Raw genomic sequence first — 12,136 nt, 5'->3', positions numbered from 1 at the left:
ATTAACTGGCTTTAAATTAAATTAATAAGTAATTAACCAAGAGAAAATCTTCAGGTCCTAGAGCAAACCTTTACGTGTACCACAGAGAGATGAAGTGTCTTATTAGGAGGGAAAAGGAAATGTTGACTTTAGAGTCAGAACTTCTTTCTACTAAGTTATTGCAAGCTTGGGTTTAAGAATACTTATGTGAGGACTCAAGATGCATGCTGTAGAACAGGTTTCTCAATGTGTTCTTACCAAGGCAGCAGCAGCAGCCAGAAAGTTGCTAGAAATGCAGATTACTGGGCCTCCATTAGACCTGATGAATTACAACCTCTGGCAGTAGGATCCAGCAATATGTACTGTAATAAGCTCTCCAGTGTCTCTATTTCAGCTTTTGTATTAAGATACAGACCACTTTTAAAGGAAACAGGAATTAGTTCTACTGAAAGTCATGCCACTATCTACTTGTATTAACTGAGGCAAATCATTTTACTTCTCTGGGCTTCTTTAGCTGAAAAATAATATATTTTTATGTTATCTGAGGTTCTTTCTAGTCTTTAAATTATATGGCTCTGAAACCCTGGTTGTTACACTTGAGCCTATTGACAGTAATTATTATCCACTACTCTTTACAAAAAGAAAAGAATGATCTAGAAGCTAAGAGACAGTACATTGAGGTCTAAATTGTAGATGAAGAAAAAACATCAGAACCTTGACTCTCCAACTACAAATTCCTTTTGCAACTTGACATTTGCTTTCTATATATGAAGGCTACATCCCCCAAGCTACAGTGTCTGAGAACTTAAATATAAATACAATGAAACAGATTCGACCACTCATCCTGCTAGAGCTATTTAGATAAAAAGAAGGTGAAGAACTCCCCAAGTAAGGAAAAGTGGTATTCACAAGGTATCTGAAATTGGTTTCTGTAGGAGAAAATTGATAGGTAATAAAATACCTGAACATTTAAGTGCTTGGTTTTCTATTTGCTTATTCTTGTTTGGTTGTTTAAAGTTGTGATTTGCTTGCTTGCATGCATAGATACCATAAAAAATGTAGAGTGAGAAAGAGGCTTAGCTTTCATTGTATACACTCTTAGACGGTATAATTGGTGCATTAATCACCTTTTCATCAGGACAAGTCATTTACAGTTGAGAAGGAAATGGGCTTAACTGGGTAAGCTCAGATATGACCTCTGCAAAACCTCTTAGCTCAACTTTTCCCTGCCCAATCCACACATCCAGATGAATGAATCACACCTTTGAGGTATTTTGTTCTTTGTGCAAACCTGTTGTTTTACTCTTTAGTACTATTGGAATGTTTTATTTACATATCTGTCTCCCAACTTTTGAAGGTCAGAGACTACATCTTATTCAACTCTCTACTTCAGGGTCTAGCACAGTATTTGACATACAGTAGAGGTGTAGCTATTGATTTATTGTTGGTGATGGTATTGCTTTATAAATTGAAAGTAATATTAGGAGATATGTGGAAAACACAAATTGTACAATGAGAGCAAAAATGTAATAGTGTCCACTTTGCTGCATAACAGGAACCTCATTTTCACAATCCTGAAGGTGTTCTTTTTTTTCCTGTCAAAGGAAACAGAATGTTCCATTTAGCACAGTACACTATAGTAAAGAAAGTGAGCGAACCAGGATACAGGATAATAACTCACTAGAGAGAAAAAAGTTGAATTCCCACACCAGTAGTGGAAGTCACTAATGAAAGACACAAAAAGTTAGTAATAAGTACTCTGCATACTGTACCAGCAGGAAGAGTGATGAAGGCAGGGGGACCAGTGACTGTAACGAGATATTGAGAGTGAATTGTTGAATTATCTCAGCAGCAAAAACTAATGATTTTCTTAGCAGAGAATAAATTGAGATTTATATCAAAATCCTATTTGTTACCTATTATTTTTAAGTTATTTATATAATTATACCTAAGTAAATTATATAAAGGTAGTTGACACTCATTTTCATTCATTATTTTTAAATTCTCAATTAATTTTGGAGATATGCTTATAAAATTATGACAGATATTCTTAGGTAATTGTAGATTAATTTTTAGACTAAGTCTTTATCATGACTGTAACCAATTTTCTTGTCTACTGAGCGTGGTAAGCTGTAATATTTACAGCTTTACTTTACTAAAACACATTTATGACATGGGGATATATATATAATATGATAAAAATCACTACCACAGTGCTAGATACTATATATCCTCACCTTACACATTGTTTCTTCTGACCCCTCTCTATAAATAAAATAAGCCAACTGTCTGGAAGCAAAACTTAACATTCTCTCTTTCCAGATAAAATATCTTCTGTCTTTCAACCATATAACCTATATTTTTACCAGATCCTCACTATCTTAACTATCTAGATCAGACAAGGCTGTCAAGAAGCTGAGGGCAACCATCTGCCCTAGTGTGTGGCAAGGGTATCTGATCTTCTTGCTAAAATAAAATCATGAGTGTCATGCAAACCAGAATGGTTGGTCACCCTAGGAGGCACACTCAGATACTTAATTCACAGCAATTTATGAAGGAACTATTCAAGTATGGGTAGGGCTAAGAATTAAAATGAAGCGCTTGAGAGTCCACAACTGGGAATGCTCTAGACCAGAAATTTTAAGGAGAAGAAGCTGTTATCAGAGACTAGTGAAAGCTGTAGTTGGAGAGAGAAGCTGTTGCATGAGAAGTACAGAGCCAAATTTCAGCTGGAGGTGAGAGATAGCGAGGAAGTTGGAATTAAATGCTTTTCTCGACATTTGAAATCTAAATGTGGATGATCTAAATAAATCCTGATGATGTCTCTCACGGGCAGAATCTTGTTTTCTGGCAAATAGAAAGCCAGAAGACAAGAGAACTTCTGAGGAATCAGACTCCAGGAGTGAAAACTTAGTAAAGAGAGACTGAGTGTGGATCTGGAGGGTCAAACAATGTCTAGCCTGTAAGACTTCCCTGATAAAATTACAGTTATTTCATGACTTTCAAGCACTTCAAACACTCAACTTGCAAAATATGGAGACATCTCTAATTCAATCATACAATATGTAAAGTATCTGAATACTTCTAAGCATTATATAATTATATATTGTCACATTGTATAAAAATGATGCAAAAAAACATGACTATTACCTTTCCATAACACTCTTATATTTATTAGTTTAACCAGGCTACCAGTAAGTCAGTTAAAAGTTACCAATATTCAGGAGGCTGAGGCAGGAGAATTGCCTGAACCCAGGAGGCGAAGGTTGCAGTGAGCCGAGATCACGCCATTGCACTCCAGCCTGGGTAACAAGAGCGAAACTCCACCTCAAAAAAAAAGTTACCAATATTCAAGTAATCAATCATATTTAATTTCTCACAGTTTATCAAATAACTAGAACCAGTAGGGCTATTTTGACTCTGAAGCAAGCATATGTACTACTTAATGGTGAAATTTTTTATTCAGTTCATTCATGATACTATTAACCCTTCGAATAGAAGAATTCTTGACAAACAGTAGAAAGACTGAACATATTACTTTGCAATCATTAGCCAAGAAGAAAAATAGTTCAACTAAGGTCTAAATTTGAGATGTCATGTTCTTATTTTAAAGACATACTGTTGATCAAACATGCTTTTTTAAAAGTGAGGGACACAAGCATTCTTATTTTTTTATTTGTAAAATGGAAATGATATTAAGATATATTGGGGTGTGTGTGTGTGTGTGTGTGTGTGTGTGTGAAGACTGTTAAATAAGCAGGAGGCCATTAGCCTGAGGGTGCCTCCATACCTCGAGTCCCTGCATAGAAAACTACAACCTAAGTTAATATGCAAACAGTTTCAAACCTAGGAGTGCAACGAAGAGTCTATTTTTAGCCAATAACAACAGCCAAGCAGCCATGTTTGAGCCAATTACAGACAGCCAACTGATCACTCCATGCCCAAATAAAATGGATGCCTAGCTGCAGCCAATCAGGTGATTTCTCAACTCTGTATCTGTGGCTATCCTATAAAATCTCACTGCTCACTCTGCTTGGTTAGGCTCTCTGAGCCTCTTCTGATTCTGATTGCTACCTGATTTATGAATTGCTCTTGCCTCAAATGAACTCTGCTAAATTTAATTTGTCAAAAGTGTTTCTTTTAACAAGACCAAGGGATACAAAATTTGTGAAGTGCTTACCACAGCATTTAAAAGTTCAAAATAGGTATGTGTTTATATTATTAATAGTAAGAAAATGGTTTAATTTGTGCAACTATTCAGGGTTAAATGGATTAAAAACATTTTCATAAGACCAGAATTCCCTTGGAAAGAAGAAGTATTTACAGGAAACCATTTTTATAAACTGTCAGGTCAGGCTCATAAAATACCTATTACATTCTTTGTTCAGCTGCAGTCTTTCAGTGTCCTTGGAGAGTTTGGGTTGGCTATGTTCTGAAATATATTGAAACATACTCTCCTTGATCTCCAGTCATTTTTCTTGGTGTTTAAAGCCTGGTTTGACAATTAAAGTTTTAATGCATCCTTTTTCTCAGTGATGATAAAGGTCACCATATTAGTACTGAAATTTTGACATACACATCCTTTTATTTCTCTTTTACATGCTAATTTGAGGGAATACTATATCTTTCATTATTTTGTAGCCATGGAAGAACAAAGACTACTCCTGTTCACTAGATAGCTGCTTAAGTGGTGTCAAGCGATGCACTTGCTCTATTTTTATCCAGCTATGCATATATTCCACCATATGCTTTATGAGAAGGAGAACTATGTCTTAGTAAATTTAACACATAAAAACACATAAAAAAATTGTCTGATCCATTATAGGAGCTTGACAAATTTTCATTAATGAATCAATTAAATGACAAATTGAAACTATTCTTTTTTTTTTCACATGGGTTAATAATAGATTCCATTTTTGAGAACTGACTTTAATCCCAGGACTAAGAACTTTACCAATGGTATGTTACATAATCCTTAGAACTACACTATAAGGTAGAATTATTCCATTTTACAAATAAAATACTGAAATGGAATTTTAATTATTTCATTTCACAAATAAAACCTTAAAGCAGAAAGAGAATGAGCACCTCGTCCAAGGTTGAGTAATAGAGTCTCTTTACAGCCTATGCTCCAACTACTAGGGAGCACTGTTTCACGGAATACTTTCTGAATTTGGGCATGCTAGGATAATGATTCCAAAAGTGTTTCTGAGACTTTTTGAGAAAAGAACTTAAGAAGCTGTAGGCTTAGATATATACACTTTGGTTTTCTAATACTTTGATGTTAGTTTTGGTAATACATGATCATTTTTGTTTGTACAGACCCATGAAAGACTGACTTTATTTTTTATGCTCAAAAAAAACAAATAACCCTACCACTTAGAGATTGCTGACACATTATTATTTTTAAAGGTAGAGGCTACCATGTTTATGCAAAATGTGTTCCTTATTTAAAAAGTAACAGTTTAGACCTCTTTTTTATTAACATTTATTTCATAGCCACAAACTGTGGGCAAGAAAGTTCGTACACGTTTTTAAAAAGAACTATAGCATTTCATAATCAAATATAAATATTTTTAAAAATCAAAAACTCTAACTTTTTATATTTTTCTTTTAATCAAAGATTTAATATAGAACTTTTCACCTCTTTCTCATTTAAATCATGCAAAGTGTGCATATAGACAGCAGTTAAAGAGAGTGCCCACAAAGCTGTCTCCTGAAAGTGGTAAACGTGAACATGGGACAAATTCATTATAAATCAATAATTTACAGTAGGTGTTTCAAAATAAACTTTATATATTTATTCTGAAAATTATTATGTAGATAAGTAGATACAATTGGAACACTTTCTATATTTTATCACCTTGCTTTCAATATTTCATGCCAAAACTTTTTTACATTATTTGTAGAAGACTCTCCTTCAAGAGCAATACAGTCTTTGATGATAATAACTGGAGGATAGATGCTCCACAAGATTATTTGAAAATTGTCATTATTCCCACTACCTCCACTCCATAATATATCAAAATTCCGGACACTATAACCCAGCCTAAATATCTGCTTCTAATACCATGATTTTGTCTAACAGGATATGCATATGACAAGGTCAGACTTAAGGACTTACCATGGGTTTTGCTGTTTTAATTAAAGGAGGCTTCTTTTAATGCTAATAATTCAGATTCTCCCTTTATTGAGGCTTTTACATCTTGAGGCAACTTGTGATTCAAGACATGTGAGTGGTGCTTTTCTGTTGTAAAATAGGAAGCACATAGTCATAAGTGGAAATGATAAGAAACTAAAACGAGCACAAAATTTCAGTCATCACAAAATCTGAAAAACAAAACAAAAACCTAAGGTTATGTTGTCTGGCTATAACCTAAGGTTATAATGATCTTAGGAGATAATACAGATATGATATTAAAGAATTCCCATAAAGTAATCTGTACCCACATTTTGCTCAAAACTGTTCATGTAGTCCCAAGTGAACTTCATTTGAAGTTCAATTTCTATTTTGCACATGTGATTATGCTTGACAGAGCAGGAGTACTGCCATCTTGGACAAGTCCCTCATTCTGAAGTTCACTTTAATTAAAAACAAAACAAACAACAAAAAAAAAAACCCTAAATTCGACAGTCATCGGCCTGATGGCTAAGGTCAGCACAACCATAAATCACAAATAACATCTCCAACAACAAACATTCCAAACTCCTCCCCAGTTAGAGACATGGCTAACCTTGAGATAATCCCCTTCTGGCTGGGAGGATGCCAACCTGGAGAAAACCTCTATTTGGCTGGAAAGATGTCTGCCCCAAGGTAAACTCTCTTCCTCCCGGAGACATTCCAACCCCGCCATAAAACTTCTCCCTCAAACAGAAATATTCACAGCTTCTGATAATCCCCCTCACACTAAAACCAAACTCTTAGTCTCTATGAGAAAGCAGTCCTGACCAAAATCAGCCAAAAGCCCCTCTCATGTTTGAACCAAAGTAAACCTGTCTTTACTGTCGAGCCACAGTTTGTATTTCTATCCTCTTTCTTTAACTCTTAGACAATGCTCATGTAGGTATTAGTGAAAGTTAACAAACTACTTACTTAGCTTTGAGAATTTAGATGCAGAAGTGACTACGAGATTATAAAGAAAATATCTATTTAGCTAATGGAATAGACTTAGTGCTATCCTAAAGAGAGTAAAAATTTGTAGAGCATACCCAAACAGAACTAACTAAAGAATAATATTGTATTTCTTAACTGATGTTTATACTGAATCAAAAGATTTAGTTCTATTAAAAGTACTTTGAGTAGAACTGGCCTAAAAGTGGTAATCAGAAAAAAGACCAAAAGGCTTCTCAGATGAGAAAGTAAATATATCCTGAGAAATTTAGATTGTTCCCTATAAATCACCATAAACTATTACTACTTATATTTTTGGAGAGTTCTGAAATGCCCAATGTCAATAATGAGTTTTCTCCTATGAGTACTCTCCTGTGATCTTGGAATTTTGTCATAATTTAGGTTTCCTAGGTAGAAGAGAACAGTAGTTGTGATGCAGGCTTGATTGGAGCTTTAAGGGGACTAAGAATTCAGTTCTGAAAGACAGGCTTAGGTTTCAGACAGATTTCTCTCTGGGAGAAATTCTTGCTAACAAGACAGAAATGCTTGAAGAAATATGACCTAGAATTATTGTTTTGCATAAATATTCCAAACAAAAATCCATACTCACCTCTAACTCTGCTGAGGGAGGCTGGTTAAGCTGAGCAACTGAATCAAACTTCATTGGATATACTGGGATACTATAGATAGAGCAAAGGTGTCCATGGAACTAACACACAAAATACATAAGAAATGTGAATGATTTAGCTAATAATGAAGTCAGAGCATTTGTTCCTAACTTTTTAATATTTGAGTTGTGAATATCTAGGAGGCACCAGTCGTACTTGGGAGTCTATAATATAGGAAGTTGCTTTCTCTCTTGTATCACAAACTCTTGAAGACACACGTATCTATTGTGTATAATGACAGTACTATACAGATATAACATCATTATTACTGATGCTATTTCATCCTATTTCTGACGTATGGAGATAAGATACATTTCAGCAGTAGAATCCAAGTGGAACTAACTGAAGAAAACATTATGTTCCTTCCTGAATAAACCACACTGTATAAATACTTACCCAGTGATTTTGCAGGGCCACAATACTACCCAAATCCAGAAACACGGTTATATTAACCAAGGAAATGTCATTTATACCTCCTTTCTTTTTTTAGCATAATTTGTGTTATATACCCAAGTCTGGAAAGAACAGGATGGCATAATGTCAACTCCATAGTTTGAACGAATATTTCTGTCTGCAGAAATACAGCATATTTGCAGTTATAGATATTTGAACTGTCCTTGTTTCTATCTCAAAAGAAACAAAATAATCTACAGAAGCCTTATAATTATGTAGACTGAGCATGTCAAACTTGATCGGTCCAAAATATCTGTAACAGTCGTCCAGATTTACTAACAAATGGGAAGAGCCAGAAGGATTTGCAAAATGGAATTTCATGTAAGTATATGACAAGTTGTTGTGCATGGTCAAGGATTCATGATAGGGACTGTATTGAATCTGTAGTTTTTTTTGAGTAGTATGGGCACTTTAACAATATGAATCCTTCCAATTCATGAACATAAAATACCTATCTTTTGTCTTCGTCCTCTTCTATTTCTTTCATCAATGTATTATAATTTTTCATTGTAGAGAGCTTTTACTTCTTTAATTAAGTTTATTCCTAGGCATTCTGCTATATTTGCAGCTATTGTAAATGAGATTATTTACTTGGTTTCTTTCTCAGATTTTTTGCTGTTGGCATATAGACGTGTTACGGACTTACGTATGCTGATTTTGTATCCTGCAACTTTACTGAAATTGTTTATCAATTCTAATAGATTTTTGGTGGAGACTTCAGTTTTTCTAAATATAAAAGACCATATCATCTATAAATAAGGATAATTTGACTTCTTTCTTTCCCATTTGGATGACCTTTATTTCCTTCTCTTATCTAATTGCTCTGGCTAGGGATTTCAGTACTATGTTGAATGAAAGTGATAAAAATGAGATCCTTGTCTTGTTCAAGATTTTAAAAGAAAGGCCTTCAATTTCCCCCCATTTGGTATGATACTCAAAGTAACCAAAAGATCATAATTGAAATGTTCCTTACACAAATAAATGATAGATGCTTGAGACAATGAATGTTCCAATTACCCCTATTTGATCATTGCACATTGCATGCTTGTATCGAGTAGCCCATGAATATGTACAACTATCATGCATATGTCACCCATAATAATTAAAAATAAAAAATAGAAAAGGTAAATCTAACCTTAAAAATAATAAAAATTTATGATTGTGGTGCAAAGAATCATGAGACTTTCAGATTGAAGAACATTATCAACAAGTGGAACACAAGGTTAGAACCATGTTCAACTAAAAAAAAAAAAAGAAGCCAGCAAATATATGTCCAGATGTTTAGATTGACATGCACAAACTACCTATTTTTTAATATATGTCCTCACAGAATTTCTAACAACTATAAATTATAATTATTCAATAAATGGAGTAATAAATGTTATTTAATTATGTTCTAAAGACAAATTTGATTTCTCTTTTCTCTTCCCTCTGGTTCTTCAGATATTTTCATTTGGGTAAAAACAATTTATGTAAGCAAAAACACTTTTTTCTCATTATAGATACAATCCACACAATTTTCAAATGTGCAGTGAGTACTACACACTAACAGCATGCTGCTAATTAAACAATTCCCGGGAAATGTGGTTTCGTAGACTGTCAGACATGCTTCTACTGAATATCTGATTCTACCATCCACACAGGGACAGACTAAATAAGAAAATCAGGAGATATTTTTAACTTTGCATTACACTACCTCCTCTTTGAAGTCATCAGCCCCTTCCAACTTCTTGCCACACAACACAGGCAGTCATTCTGGAGTCAAGGACCATTTTCAGTCTTCAATAATTTATAATACTCTCCTAAACAGTATATTATATATTTCCTCTATGACCTTTTAAATCACTATTTTTAAAATCTGTCCTATATTCCCTATCACCTCTTGAAGAATATGGTCTCCAAGTTTATTTTTTATGCAAGATACTAAAAGTATGCCTGAATGTGTGGTAGGAATTCAATATAGCAGATATAATAATGGTAAATCTTCACCAATTTCACCCCATATGTACAGGATTGAGGAGCAATTTAAAGAGGAGAAATGGGTACTAGAGCCCATAGAGGTGCTTATCTTGGCATGGGCAACACTTTCTCCATGTCACTATACACCCGCTTGGTCTCAGCCACAGAAGAGCACTTAGAAATTTTCAAGGGAATTATTCCAAAGTACAATAATCCTCTGAGACCCAAATTACCGTCCAAAGAATTATTATACCACTGCATTTATAGATAACATTGAACTCATTTACAAGATTCTTACTTCCTTATTTTTTCAATTTGTCAATCTTTAATTTGCTTTGTCATGTAATCCCAAATTCATTTAAGGTTATTTCCTTCTTTCTCTTATCATATACAAATATGTCTGGTCTCTAATTAACTGTACTAATTCTATTTTTTTCTGGTGTCTGTCTATACTTCTTTTATTTTCTATACTTCTTATAAAGAAAGGCTTATGATGCTCTTATTAAATACAGACCTATTCACAAAAAGATGCTGTATGCATCTGACAATTTCCTTACATTTTCTGGTGTAGTTGTAGAACAAAATTTTGGAATTAGTATATGTAATTTATTATAAATTAGTTTCATTTAATTTTTGTGTTAAATTATATATTATTAACATCAATCTTTTAAAAAATGTTTAGTACTCTTCTTAGTTTTTATTATTAAATTATATTATTATTAAATAAATTTAAATTATATTATTATTAAATAAATAATAAAATACTAAGAACAAAATTTTCATGTTATTTACTCAAGTGATATTGGCCTTGGCAAGAGACTTTCCAAAATCAAAATCACTCTCAAGTGAATAACATGAAATAGCACATGGCAATTAAATCTAAAAAATTCTCCAGCAGGCAGAAGAATGATTTCCTTAACCTATATAGGAAAGAGACTTTCCAAGGCCAATATCACTTGAGTAAATAACAAGATTAAAAGGAAGACTCCTCTTCCCATGCAATAAACTATAGAAGTCCTAAAAAGTTAATTGCAGATAAGATAGTCATATATTTTATGTTTGTTTTCTTCTCTTGAGAGGACAGAAGGTCTTTGGTAAGCACGTTAAATAATACTAACAATAACAATGATGGTAATCATAATGGCAGTTTTTCTGTATAAGCAATATTCTGTGATGAGCAATTTTCTGTTGTTTTACTAAATAAACTGACTTAATTCTCACGATTCATTTATAAAACAATAATTATGTTTTTAGTTATTACTTTCAATGGCAAAAACCACAATTAATTTTGCACCAATCTAATACTATAATTATCCTCATTTAGCAGAGAAAATTAAAGCAGACAGTCAGCAACTGGTCATATAATTAGGAAGAGACTCAGCCAGAGATAACACAGGGAATGTGAAGAAGGTTTTTCCTTTGTTCCTACAGCAAAGAAGCATTTGAATGTCCGTAAAAGTAATTAACTTCTGATGATTCTCATACACTTTATGTTTCTGATACTTTGCCTGGAACATCTATGCTTGCAAACCTCAAACTTAAGCCAGGGCATTTCAGCATGTCATTTCAGTACAATGTATTAAATTTGGAGATAAGAATATAGTTCCAACTTCTATTTGTTAGCTATGTGATCTTGAGGTCTTTTCACTTTTAAAGGCTGTAGAATGGAGATAGTTAACAGTTTTCTTTAATAGACATTAAAAATTCAAGTGATATAACATATGCAAGGGTGCTTTGTAAACTGTAAAGTGCTAAGCAAATGTTAATAAGAACTATTTCTGGTCTTCTCATTTCATCTACACACTTCCAGTACTTTCAGCATCTCTTCATTTCCTCAAATACAACATGTATAATATCAGATCCACCTAGTCATTTATTCAGTAAATTTGTATTAGTGGGCTATATATGTAACACAATCTAAGGGAGTCAGAAAAGGCTTTTCAAAATAAAAGTAATATTTGAGTTA

The 12,136-nt window shown here is 33.4% G+C and overlaps 1 protein-coding gene across 7 annotated transcripts in view; it reads right to left on the bottom strand.

The window, feature by feature from the left end:
- Nucleotides 1–12,136, bottom strand: part of LOC103795960 (testis anion transporter 1) — a 152,972-nt gene continuing 140,836 nt past the window's right edge. The window contains exons 8-10 of one of the 7 annotated variants that reach the window (XR_004741833.3): nt 7,701–7,799; nt 6,104–6,226; nt 1–1,574 (exon numbers count right to left, since the gene is read on the bottom strand). The gene's annotated coding sequence lies outside the window, so the exon portion shown is untranslated. Of the gene's footprint in view, nt 1,575–3,189; nt 3,307–4,346; nt 4,472–6,099; nt 6,227–7,700; nt 7,800–12,136 lie in introns of those variants that run through there. The other 6 variants (XR_013534276.1, XR_013534277.1, XR_013534270.1 and 3 more) reach the window with 6 other exon arrangements.

This window comes from Callithrix jacchus, chromosome 4 (genome assembly GCF_049354715.1).
Source record: "Callithrix jacchus isolate 240 chromosome 4, calJac240_pri, whole genome shotgun sequence".
NCBI classification, from domain to species: Eukaryota; Metazoa; Chordata; class Mammalia; order Primates; family Cebidae; genus Callithrix; species Callithrix jacchus.
The sequence above is the reverse complement of the archived record's forward strand: the minus strand, read 5'-3'. Positions and strand labels throughout refer to the sequence as shown.